The sequence below is a fragment of the Mesocricetus auratus genome, unplaced genomic scaffold (assembly GCF_017639785.1).
Source record: "Mesocricetus auratus isolate SY011 unplaced genomic scaffold, BCM_Maur_2.0 Super-Scaffold_6730, whole genome shotgun sequence".
Classification (NCBI taxonomy): Eukaryota; Metazoa; Chordata; class Mammalia; order Rodentia; family Cricetidae; genus Mesocricetus; species Mesocricetus auratus.
This window is the reverse complement of record NW_024429184.1, coordinates 47,795,308-47,807,882: the sequence shown is the minus strand read 5'-3', so window position 1 is coordinate 47,807,882 and position 12,575 is coordinate 47,795,308.

The window sequence follows — 12,575 nt, the reverse complement described above, 5'->3', positions numbered from 1 at the left end:
CATCTTACAAACCTACTTGCCGTTTGAACTCCATGCTGAGTATATGAAGGGATTTCAGAGGTGACAGTATGCTTCTAAATAATGAAAAATAGTTTGTTAAAATTTGAGGTTATTTTTAGAAAATAGGTATATTTGTATACAATGTAATTCTAAAATTTAGTTTGTATCCATTAACAATATATTTGAATTACAAACGAAATACTTTTAATTCTTTTCTGTTTTACTTGCTTCACACCCTTCCTTCCTTCTCTCTTACCCTCCTCTCCATCCCCTCCGTCTTTCCTCCCATCCTCTCTTCCTTGTTTTCTATAAATACAATTTAAAACTTAAAAAATAATTGCTTTTTGATATTTTCATCTATGCCCACAATGTGTTTTGATCAAATCCTTGCCTAAAATTCATCTGCTATCCTTCTCAAAGCATTTCCCTCCCAACTTTATGCACTTAAAAAAGGCATTGAGTTCATTAATTGCCATGTTCATGTATATTATTAGTAAAGGAAAATTTACTGGAGTATGGGTTGACTCCCAGGACTACATCCCTGAAATAATCTCTCTTCCTCCTTGAGTAATTACTGATTGTCAATAGATTCTCAGCTACTTGTTATTTCATGAGTACTTCATCCATGATTGGCATGAGCTTGTGAAAGTCTGTACCTACATTCACACCTATGTTAGAAGTCCTTGTCTGTAACAGCCCTTTCATGTTCTGAAAATACTGCTTCTAATATAATTCTCCAAAAATTCTGTAAAACCAGTCTCAAAACTCTTATGGGATCACAAAAGAGCCAGGACAGCAAATATAATCATGAACAAAAAATGCTGCTCATGTTTAATATAACTTCAAGTTATGCAACAGTGCTAGTCTAATAAAATATCAGGGCACTGATATAAAATCAGATACAATTCATTGTGGAACAGAAGTGTGTGCATATGTATGCATCACCAAAATTCATTATAATAATCATATATAAGTATTTTACATAGTAACTGCTAAATATAAACACTTGGCATTTGATTCAAATTTTTAATATTCCCTTCATTGCATTTTTTGATTCAACTACAATGATGGCATAAACTTCTGAGAAAATGTTGGAAGGTGCTAGAGTACTCTTATTAGTGGTAAATATTTCCATTTTTTTCAAATAGATTATACATCTATTTTACTTGTAAGAAAAATAAACATTTTAATTAAATATTTTGTGAAAAAGATAGTATAATAAACCACAATTTTAATATTTTTGTAAAACTAGAACTTTTTATAAAATGTTCCGTTTGAACATATGTTTAGTAATGTATTATAACTTGAAAATTAAGCAAGCATTTTAAAGCTATTTTCTTAAGCATGAAGTCTCATTTGTGTATGATATTTCTCAAAATCTGTCATTATGATTAGCAACATTAACAAAGCCATTCCAATATATTAAATAAAATTATCACACATACACACACACACACACACACACACACACACTCTAAAAAGTGAAAATGTGTTTCAAGTGATTCTGTTATGCATTCAATGTTGAGAAACTCTAATAAAATAATGATGTCTAAAGAAATACTCATTTTCTTAAGAACAGTTGTAAAACTCACTTTAAAATTTATACAACACCCGGGCATTGGTGGCGCATGCCTTTAATCCCAGCATTTGGGAGGCAGAGGCAGTTGGATCTCTGTGAGTTTGAGGAGAGCCTGGTCTACAAAGTGAGTTTCAGGATAGTCTCCAAAACAATACAGAGAAACCCTGTCTGGAAAAAAAAAACAAAAAAAAAGTTATACCACAGTGTTACAATGTCACAAAACTGAACTTTTGGCTGTTGATAGAACATATTCTGTCATCACCATTGAAATTTCCAGAATGGGGATTATCTATTATTTAAGGTATCCTATTTATAGCTCTGGTACTGATTCACTGAAATGGAAACTGTGAAGTTTTGAGGCTTTTATACTTTAGATAAGAAGACTTTAATGACAAATGATAGTCTTGCTGCTTTTAGATATTTTAAATGCAGATTGCATTTTGCATGCTCACAGTCCATCAATTTTTCCCATTGCTATAGAGAAGTTAAAAATACATTACCAGCTTCAGGCGTCTTTATAAATTTTCAGACTGGAATTTATTAACTATAAAATGTTTGGTCTCAAGATATATCTTTTTTCAGAGTGGACTTGGGAGTGAAATCCCTTACCTGACATTTTTCAGAAACATGTTCTTTGCCTCTTCTCTCTACACCTTCTGTACCCCAATATCTATATAAGCAAAGATTCCATTATTTTTAAATATTTTGTGTCTTCTGGTGAAAGATAGGCAATTGAAAGCAAATGGATTTTCAATGTATTAATATAATTCCATGTGACTGTTTAATCTATTTAAGATATGAATTGGCACATGAACTGAATTCATCCCTGGACACTTCATTTTCTTCCTCAGGACCAAATATAGGAAATCTTTTATGTAAATTCAAATACTAGCATAGCTTTCACAGAGTAGCACCGCTTTTGTTAAAATATAAGAAATACTTTTTGATAGATGAGTATCAATAAAAGTTAGATTATACTATATACAAGTTCAAAACAGTAATTATTCAAGTAAGGATGGTTTCAGTCAATTCTTTTTCTTTCTGATTTTTGTCTTTTGTATCTGTGCTTCAGAAACAGTAACCTTTAAAATGAACTTTCTTTACTTGAAAACAATAAAATAGATCAAAATTATGTAATGAATTATTGGGTAAAAAGCACTATAAATTTTGACTGTAAGTGGACAGGACATATTCTGCCAAGTTCATTGTGTAGATTTATGGAGAACACAGCATTTAATGAATGTGAGTTGCAGATACACTAAAGAACAGCTTGAGGAAATTACATAATCCCCCAAATAGTAAAATATTGATGAATGACAGTATGTGAATGTGCAAAAAAATTACTCCAAGCAATCTGGTAAGCTAATAAAACATGTGTAATAAAGCAATGTTTGAGAAGATGATCTGATTTATAGTAGTAACATTGTATGTGCACAATAAGATTAACTCAGTAAAGCCTGGGCAAAAATCTTGGTACAAGAAATAGAAACAAAATTAGTAGATATTATAGGTATCAGTAAGTAAATGGTTAATCAATACTAATAGATTATTTTTAAACAATTGATGAATGAAAGCAAGGTTAATAAGAGGTGGAAATTTGTTGATAATTTCTTCCCCACTTGAATTTAAAACAACCAGAAAATAATTCAAATGTTTGTTATTTAAGGACAAAACTTTCCCAGCTCTCAGCCATGTCTGTGAGGTTGTTTCCAAAATAGATATTATTTGATTTGATAAACTGAGTAATGTGACATGTGGCTCTTCCAACATCTAGAACAACTGAGTAGAGCAAGAAACTAGAGGAAAGGGCTATTAATTCTATTTTTAACTGAGCCTGATCCTTAGCCTGTGCTATCTGCCTTCTCTTGGTATGTCCAGTAGTTAGGCCTTTACATACAGACTGTGGTTGATAATATTGCTTTTCCAGGTCTCAGGCCTTTAAACTAAATTGTGATTTATCCCAGATCTTTTGCCTGTGGACTTAAACCCTTCTTGGCCTCCAGCATTACTTGAAGAAATTCTTCATAATAAACACACATGGAATTGAAACAATTTGAAAACGTTACAATTATCTTTGTAACCTTGTCACCATGACAAGCTGCCCAATAGCACAAACTTAAATTAACATTTATTTTGGCCCTTGGTATGAAGGCACAGTCCATTAAGAAGGGAAGGTATGGATTTTGTTGTAGCTTAGTCTTTATCATCTGCAAACAGAAATTATTGGTAGGAACTAGAATCTGTTAGAACCTTCAAGGCCTGTGCTGAATGACCCACTACCATAAACTACTACTCCATGACCAAAGGCTTTGATAACCTCCCAGAACTGCATTAGTACCTAGATATTGGTGTTTTAACACATTATTTCCTGGGGGTATTTCGTATTCAACCGTAGCTATTACTGAGATGGGGTGAGGTACTTAGCTAATTTCTTTAATTGATAAATTCTTTAAAGTAAATAGAATATCACCATATTCATTTTGTGGGAAAAAGATAAACAGCATGAAAATTTTATATTAGGTTCACAATAAATGTTTCTTCTTAATATTTTTAACTTATTCACCATGTCAGTACTCAATACATACAATGGAGTACTCTAGCATTGTGCCAAAAATACTACCTGGAATGTTTTCCCAGAAAATGTTTTTGAAAAAAAAACTTGTGTTCATGAGTTTATTGGGAGATTAGGAGAGTGTAGTTAATTATCATATTCTGTGAATGTCAACGAAATAAAGCAGAGCAGAGAGACAAGTCATTTTATTGCCTGCTACAAATATGTAACAGTGTTACACAACTAACCTTCAAAGTCTTGGTGAATTGCTACTGTCAGAAGCTTAACTCTATTTTTCATTTTATTCTCTTGGCACAAGGATGCAAAGTGAACATTCACAGAAATATGTGGCTGAAGCTGCCAATTTCTGATGATTACTGGGGTTGGAACATGGCTCCTTGTCTGATTTTACCTTCACCAGCTTTATGTATTTGCACTGCCTAAGCTTGGCTGTCCTGAAACTTGCTCTGTAGACAAGGCTGACGTGAACTCATAGATCTGCCAGCCTCTACTTTCCTAGTGCTAGGATTAAAGGTATCCCCAACCACATCTGCCTCTAATATTTTCTTTAGTTCCTTTTTCAAAGTTAGAATCTTAGCTGAATAGGATCTTGCCCCAAGGTCACTGCTCCATATATTTTATCTTTTAATCTGTTTATCTTATTGAACATAGGATAGAGCCACTCTGCTTCCAGATGCTCTTCTTCTCCTCAAAATTTATATTTGTAATGTATTCTGCTCAGTTTTCTCCTTTTCATTATGAATTTTTTTAATTATGAGCACCAGTAACAACATGACAGCCAATACTCGGCTGCTTTGAGATTTCTTCTGCCAATGTATTTAATCTAAAACTCTTTACTTTAGCCTCAGACACTCTTAAAACAAGAGCAAAATGCAGTCACTTTCTTCACCCAAGTGTCACAAGTATTCTTTCTTGACAACATACAAAAATTCTTCCGTGAAAATACTTGAATGGTCCCCTGACAGTTTAAATAACTCTCTGCACCTCTGTCTTCCATGCTTCTACTAATATGGCCAATTAAGGATTGTTTAAAGCATTCCACTACTTTCATAGACCAAAGTACAAAAGTTTAAATTCCTCCAAACAAAAACATGATATTGCCTATCACAACAATACCCTACTCCTGGGGCCAACTTCTATCTTAGGGTTTTTATTGCTCTGAAGAGACACAATGACCCCAATAACTCCATAAAAAATACTTAATTGTGGTGGCACACTTTCAGTTCCATTATCATCAAGACAGAGAACACAGGCAGTTTTGTTGCTGGAATAGCTGAGAATCCTACATCTTGTAGACAACAAGAAGTTGACTGAGTCACTGGGAGTTATCCTGAGCATAGGAAGCCTCAAATCCCGCCCCAACAGTTAGCAACTCCAACAAAGCCAAACTTTCTAATAGTGTCACTCCCTATCAGAGTATGGGGGTCCCAATGCACTCAAACTACTACAGCTAGTTAAGGACTTCTTGAAATAATTTTTTTGTTCTTTGGGAATTTTATAACAATACATTTAAATATTCAACTCTTCTTCCAACTTCTTCCAGAGCCAATGCTCCTCCCTTTCAGTACTACTCAACTTTGTGTCCCCAACCTCCTTTTCAATTGTGTTGATTTTATATTCTTGAATTCATAGCTTTCCAGTGGAAGATATTTGGCTTGCCAGGGCCTAAGCTTTTAAAGAGAACTACCTTGACATTTTCTGATATGACTGCCACATATGTTACATCATTGATTTCCAGGGTTGATAAAGATAATCTGGTTGGCTAGGCAAGACTCCTCTTCCTCCCTCAATTCTCCATCTCTCTGGAAGCTGCATACTTGGCCAAAGACGATGGCCTTTCCTAAGTGGAGTAGGATCTGTCTTCAGTCAACTGTATGTGGATAGCTGTGATCTCCTGCTATCCACTTTGGAAATTATAAATAAACTGCTATGGGCATAAGTTTTTGTTGCTTTTGGTGTACATCAAGGAGCACAGTTGATTCAGGATGTATGACAGTGTTCTAAAATATATACAACACTGGCAATGAATGAGACTTATACTTGACACCCATACTCACCAGCATTTGCTGTCATCAGTGCTCTGGGTTTTGGCCATACGAGTACATATCAGTGATGTCATCTTTTGATTGTTTTGGTTTTCACATTTCACAATGATATGCAGTATATCTTTCTAGGGGTCCTTATGACTTCTGTAGATCTTCTTTGTTGAATTGTTCATTCTAATCAGGTTATTTGTCTATTGGAAAGTTTTTAATGTTCTTTCTTTGCATTTTGGATGCTAGTATTTTATCAGATATTTCTGTTTCAAAATTATGTTCTAATCTGTGATGATCTTTTCAGATTTTTGATGGTGTCTTTCATGAAGCTTTCTGATACAAGTGAGTTCAATTTATTAACTCTTTTATGAGCTACAAATTTGTCATTTACTTCAAAATGATTCCCCCAATTCATTTTACTTGAAATTTCTCCTCTTGTACAACTTTGCATTTTACTGTCTAACCCCTGTTTATTTAATTTTTTCAAAGGCCATTGGGTTTCTTTCTACATTTCTCTTCTGCTTTGTTGTTCTGTAAATATATGTTTAGTTTCTCTAGAAGTCCTTACTGAAGACACTTTTCCGTTGTTCTGCTTTTACTCCCTTTTCAGTGATCACTTAACTGTATTCATTTGACTCTTTTTCTGGAATATCAGTCCACCTACAGAGAGCTATATGTATATTTTTGCATCAGTGAAATCATTCTACAATAACAATTAAGTATATATAAATTAGTCAGTGTTTATATAGGGGGATTCTGTATTGTCCAATGTCCAGTCTTCTATAGGCATTCAAAATCCTAGAACTTATTCTGTAGTTATTACCAAACTAATTATAGATAGTATATGGACATGCAATGAGCAAGGGATAGCTACCTTAATACTCAATGAGAAGGAAAAGTATTGGCTGATGACTATTTTTCCAGTTTTTTATTTAATGTAAATTAGAAACTATTTTGCTTCACATGTCAATTCCAGGTCCCTCTCCCTGCCTTCCTCTCCCCGCCCCCTTCAGCCCTCCCTTAATCCCCACTCCACTCTCCAATGAGGGTAAGGCTCTCCATTGGAGATCTCAAAAGTCTGTCAAATCATCCTGGACAGGGTCTAGGCCTTCTGCATGTGTCCAGGTAGAGACAGCATCCCTCCACGTGGAATGAGCTCCCAAAGTCTCTCTGATTGACAGGGATAAATGCTGATATATTAGCTGAGGTCCCAAAGAATTCTGAGGCCTCCTCACTGATACTCACTTTCAGGCCGTCTGGACCAGTCCCATGCTGGCTTCTCAGTCATCAGTCTGGGGTGTATGTGCTCCTCATTCAGATCAGCTGTTTCTGAGGGTTTCACCTGCCAAGTCTTAACCCCTTAGCCCATCACACCTCCCTATCTGCAACTGGATTCCAGAAGTTCAGTTCAGTGTTTAGGTGTGGGAGTCTGCCTCTGCTTCCTTCAGCCACTGGATGAAGACGCTTGGATGGCACATAAGGAAGTTGTCAATCAGATTTCAGGGAAAGGCATTTAAGGTAGCCTCTCCACTATTGGTTAGATTGCCAGTTGGTGCCATCCTTGTAAGTTTTTAAATGTCTCACAAGTGCCAGATCTCTCTTCAAACCTATAATGGCTCCTTCCATTATGGTATCTCTCACCGTTCTCTATTCTTCCCCTGACTCAAATTTCCTGCTCCCCCATATTCTACTCTCCCCTCCTCTTCACACCCTGTCTTTCTCCCAGCTTCCTCACCAATAACCCCTTTCTCCTAGTCTCCTCAGAAGATCCTGTCCTGCTCCCCTTCTATGGGTTAGCATGCATATCCCTGGCTGTGGAATTGTAGGCTGGCACTCCCCTGATCCATGCCTAAAATCCATATATGAGTGAGTAGATACCATGCTTGTCTTTTTGTGACAGGGTTACCTCACTCAGGATGGTTTCTTCTAGGGCCATCTATTTGCCAGCACATTTTAAGTTTCCATTGATTTCTTTTCTGCTAAGTAGTATTTCATTGTGCAAGTATGCCACATTTTTTGTATCCACTCTTCAGTTGAGGGGCATCTAGGTTGCTTCCAGGTTTGGGCTATTACAAATAATGCTACTATGAACATAGTGGAACAGATGTCCTTATTGTACGAATGTACATCTTTTGGGTATATGCTTAAGAGTGGAATTGCTGGATCTGGTGGTATACTGATTCCCATTTTGCTGAGGAATCTCCATATTGATTTCCAGAGTTGCTGTACAAGTTGGCACTCGCACCAGCAGTGGAGGACTGTTTCTCTTTCCTCATCCTGTCCAGCATAAACTGTCATTGGTGTTTTTGATTTTAGTCATTCTGACAGGAGTAAGATGGTATCTCAAAGATGTTTTGATTTGCATTTCCCTGATGGCTAAGGATGTTGAGCACTTTCTCAAGTGTCTCTCCTCCATTTTAAATTCCTCTATTAATAATTCTCTTTTTAGTTCAGTCCCCCACTTTTAATTGGATCCTTTGTTGGTGTTTTGGAGACTTGCTTCTTAAGTTCTTTGTAAATTTTGGAGATTAGCCCTCTGTCAGATGTGAGGTTAGTGAATATCTTTTCCCATTCTGTCGGCTGCCGTTTTGTCTTGTTGACTATGTCCTTTGCCTTACAGAAGTTTTTCCATTTCAGGAGGTCCCATTTATTAATTGTCGATCTCAGTGTCTATGCTACTGGTGTCATGTTTAGGAAGGAGTCTCCCGTAACAACCCATTCAAGGGTATCTCCCACTTTCTCTTCTAAGATTTTCAGTGTGGCTGGATTGATGCTGAGGTCTTTGATCCATTTGGACTTAAGTTTTTTTGCAAGGTGATAATTATGGGTCTATTTGCAGTCTTCTGCATGTCAATATCCAGTTATTCCATCACCATTTGTTGAAGAATCTGTCTTTTTTCCAATGTATAATTTTAACATCTTTGTCAAAAATCAAGTGTTTGTAGGTTTGTGGGTTAGTATCAGGGTTTTCAATTTGATTCCATTGGTCTACCTGTCTATTTTTGTGCCAATACCAAGCTGTTATCAGGACTATAGTTCTATAACAGAACTTGAAGTCGGGGATGGTGATGCCTTCAGAAGCTCCTTTATTATACAGGGTTGTTTTGGCTCTTCTGGGTAGGTTTTTTCCATATAAATTTGAGAACTGTTCTTTCAAGGTCTTGAAGAATTGTGCCGGTATTTTGATGGGGATTGTGTTGAATCTGTAGACTGCTTTTGCAAGATTGCTGTTTTTACTATGTTAATCCTACCAATCCAAGAACATGGGAGATCTTTCCATTTTCTGGTATTGTCTTTAATTTCTTTCTTTAAAGACTCAAAGTTCTTGCTGTACAGGTCTTTCACTTCTTTGGTTAGCATTATCTCCAAATATTATATGGTGTTTGGAGCTATTGTAAAGGGTGATGTTTCTCTGATTTCTTTCTGAATCCATTCATCATCTGTATATAATAGGCAACTGATTTTTTTAGTTAACTTTGTATCCTGCCACTTTGCTGAAGGTGTTTATCAGTTGCAGGATTTCCCTTGTATAATTTTTTGGGTCACTTATGTGAGTTATCATATCATATGCAAATAGTGAAAGTTTTGCTTCTTCTTTTCCAAATTGTATCCACTTGATCTCCTTTTCTTGTCTTATTGCTCTAGCTAGAAGTACAAGTATAATGTTGAAGAGATATGGAGAGAAAGGACAGCCTTGTCTTGTTCCTGATTTTAGAGAAATTGCATTGAGTTTCTCTCCATTTAGTTTGATGATTGCTGTTGATTTACTGTATATTGCTTTTATTATATTCAAGTATGTTCTTGATATCCCTGACCTGTCCAGGACCTTTACCATGAAGGGGTGTTAGATTTTATCAAAGGCTTTTTCTGCATCAAGCGAGATCATCATGTGTTTTCTCTTTTTAGTTTGTTTATATTATGAATTACATTGATAGATTTTTGTATGTTAAACCATCTCTGCATCCCTGGAATGAAGCCTACTTGAGTATGTGTTCCTGGATTTGATTTGCTAATATTTTATTGAGTATTTTCTCATCAATGTTCATGAGGGAGATTGGTCTGTAATTCTCTTTCTTAGTTGTGTCTTTGTGTGACTTGATTATTAAGGTAATTGTAGCTTTGTAAAAAGATTTTGGCAATAATCCTCCTGCTTCTACTGTGTGGAACACTTCAAAGAGTTTTGGAAGTAGCTCTTTGTTCAATTACTGATAAAATTCTGCACTAAAGCCATCTGGGACTGAACTTTTTCCGGTTGGGATACTTTTGATGACTGCTTCTATTTCATTATGGTTTATAGGTCTGTTTAGATTGCTTATCTGCTCTTAATTTAATTTTGGTAAGTGATATCTATCTAGAAAATTCTCCATTTCCTTGAAATTTTCAAATTTTGTGGAGAACAAGCTTTCAAAGTATGACTTGATGATTCATGGATTTCCTCAGTGTCTGTTGTTATGTCCCCCTTTTCATTCCTGATTTTGTTGATTTGCATGTTTTCTCTTTGCCTTTTAGTTAGTTTGGATAGACATTTGCCTATCTTGCTGATTTTCTCGAAGAACCAATTCTTCCTTATATTGATTCTTTGTACTGTTTTCCTAGTTACTACTTTATTGAGTTGAGCCCTCAGTCTGACTATTTCCTGGTGTCTACTCCTCCAGGGTGAGTTTGCTTCTTTTTGTTCTAGAGATTTCAGTTGTGATGTTAATTCTCTAGTGTGACTCTTCTCCAGGTTCTTCATGTGGGCATTTAGTGCTATGAACTTTCCTCTTAGTAGTGCCTTCAAATTGTCTCATGAGTTTGGGTTTGTTGTATCTTCATTTCTTTGAATTTTAGGAAGCCTTTAATTTCTTTCTGTAATTCTTCCTTGACCCAGGAATGGTGCAATTGCTCAATGTTCATTTTCCATGAGTTTGTAGGATTTCTGCAATTTGTGTTGTTGAATTCTAACTTTAAAGCATGGTGGTCCGATAAGATACAGGGGATTATTCCAATTTTTTGTACCTGTTGAGTTTTGCTATGTTGCATAATATGTGGGTGATTATAGAGAAGGTTCCATGTCATGCTGAGAAGAAGGTATATTCTTTTCTGTTTGGGGGGAGTGTTCTATAGTTATCTGCTAAACTCAATTGGGTCATAACTTCTGTTAGTTCCTTTGTTTTTTTTTGTTGTTGTTGTTGTTGATGTTGTTGTTGATGTTGAGTTTCTGTCTGGTGGTCCAGTCTAGTGGTGAGAGCAGGGTGTTGAGGTCTCCCACTATAACTCTGTGAGTTCTTACTGTGATTTGAGTTTTAGTAATGTTTATTTTATGAATGTGGGTGCCCTTGTATTTGGGGCATAGAAGATCAGAACTGCAACTTCATCCTAATGGTTTTTTCCTGTGATGAATATGAAATGACCTTCTTCATCTTTTTTGATTGATTTTAGTTTGAAGTCTAATTTGTTCAATAATAGGATAGCTTAACCAGCTTGTTTCTTGGAAAATCTCATCCCAACCACTTACTCTGGGGTAATGTCTGTATTTGAAGTTGAGGTATGTTTCTTGTATGTATCAGAATGATGGATTCTGTCTTCGTATCCATTCCGTTAGCCTGTGTCTTTTTATAGGCAAATTAAGACCATTAATATTGAGAGAGTTTAAGAACCATTGAGTGTTAATTCTTGTTTGTTTTTATTTGTTGTCGGTGGTGTTATTGTTTGTGGATTTACACCCCTTTCTCTTTTGTCTTTTGGTAAAGTTTGATTATCTATTGCATCATGTTTTTGTGGGCATAGTTACCTTCCTTAGATTTAAGTTTTCTTTCAGTATTTTCTGTAGGGCTGGGTTTATGGATCTGCATTGTTTAAATCTGGTTTTGTCATCGAATATCTTGTTTTCTCCCTCTGTAGTGATTGAAAGATTTTCTGAGTATAGTAGTCTGGGCTGGCATCCATCATTTCTTAGTGTTGGTAGAATATCTATCTAGGACCTTCAGGCTTTCAGAGTTTTCATGGAGAAATCAGGTGTGATTCTGATAGGTTGGCCTTTTTTCCTTTGCTGCTCTTATTATTCTTTCTTTATTCTGTATGTTTGGGGCTCTTCCTATTATGTGGTAAGGGAACTTCCTTTTGTGGTCCACTTGATTTGGTGTTCAGCAGTCTTCTTTAATTTCATTAATATGACTTTCTTTAGGTTAGGAAAGTTTTCTCCTATGATTTTGTTGAATATGTTTTCTGCTCCTTTGAGGTGGTTTCTTCACCTTATTCTATACCTATTATTCTTAGATTTGGTCTTTTCACAGTGTCCCATATTTCCTGGATATTTTGTGTTATGAATTTGTTGGATTTAAGATTTTCTTTGGTGAATGAATCTATTTCTCCTAGAGAATATTTAATGCCTCTCTTCTAACTCCTG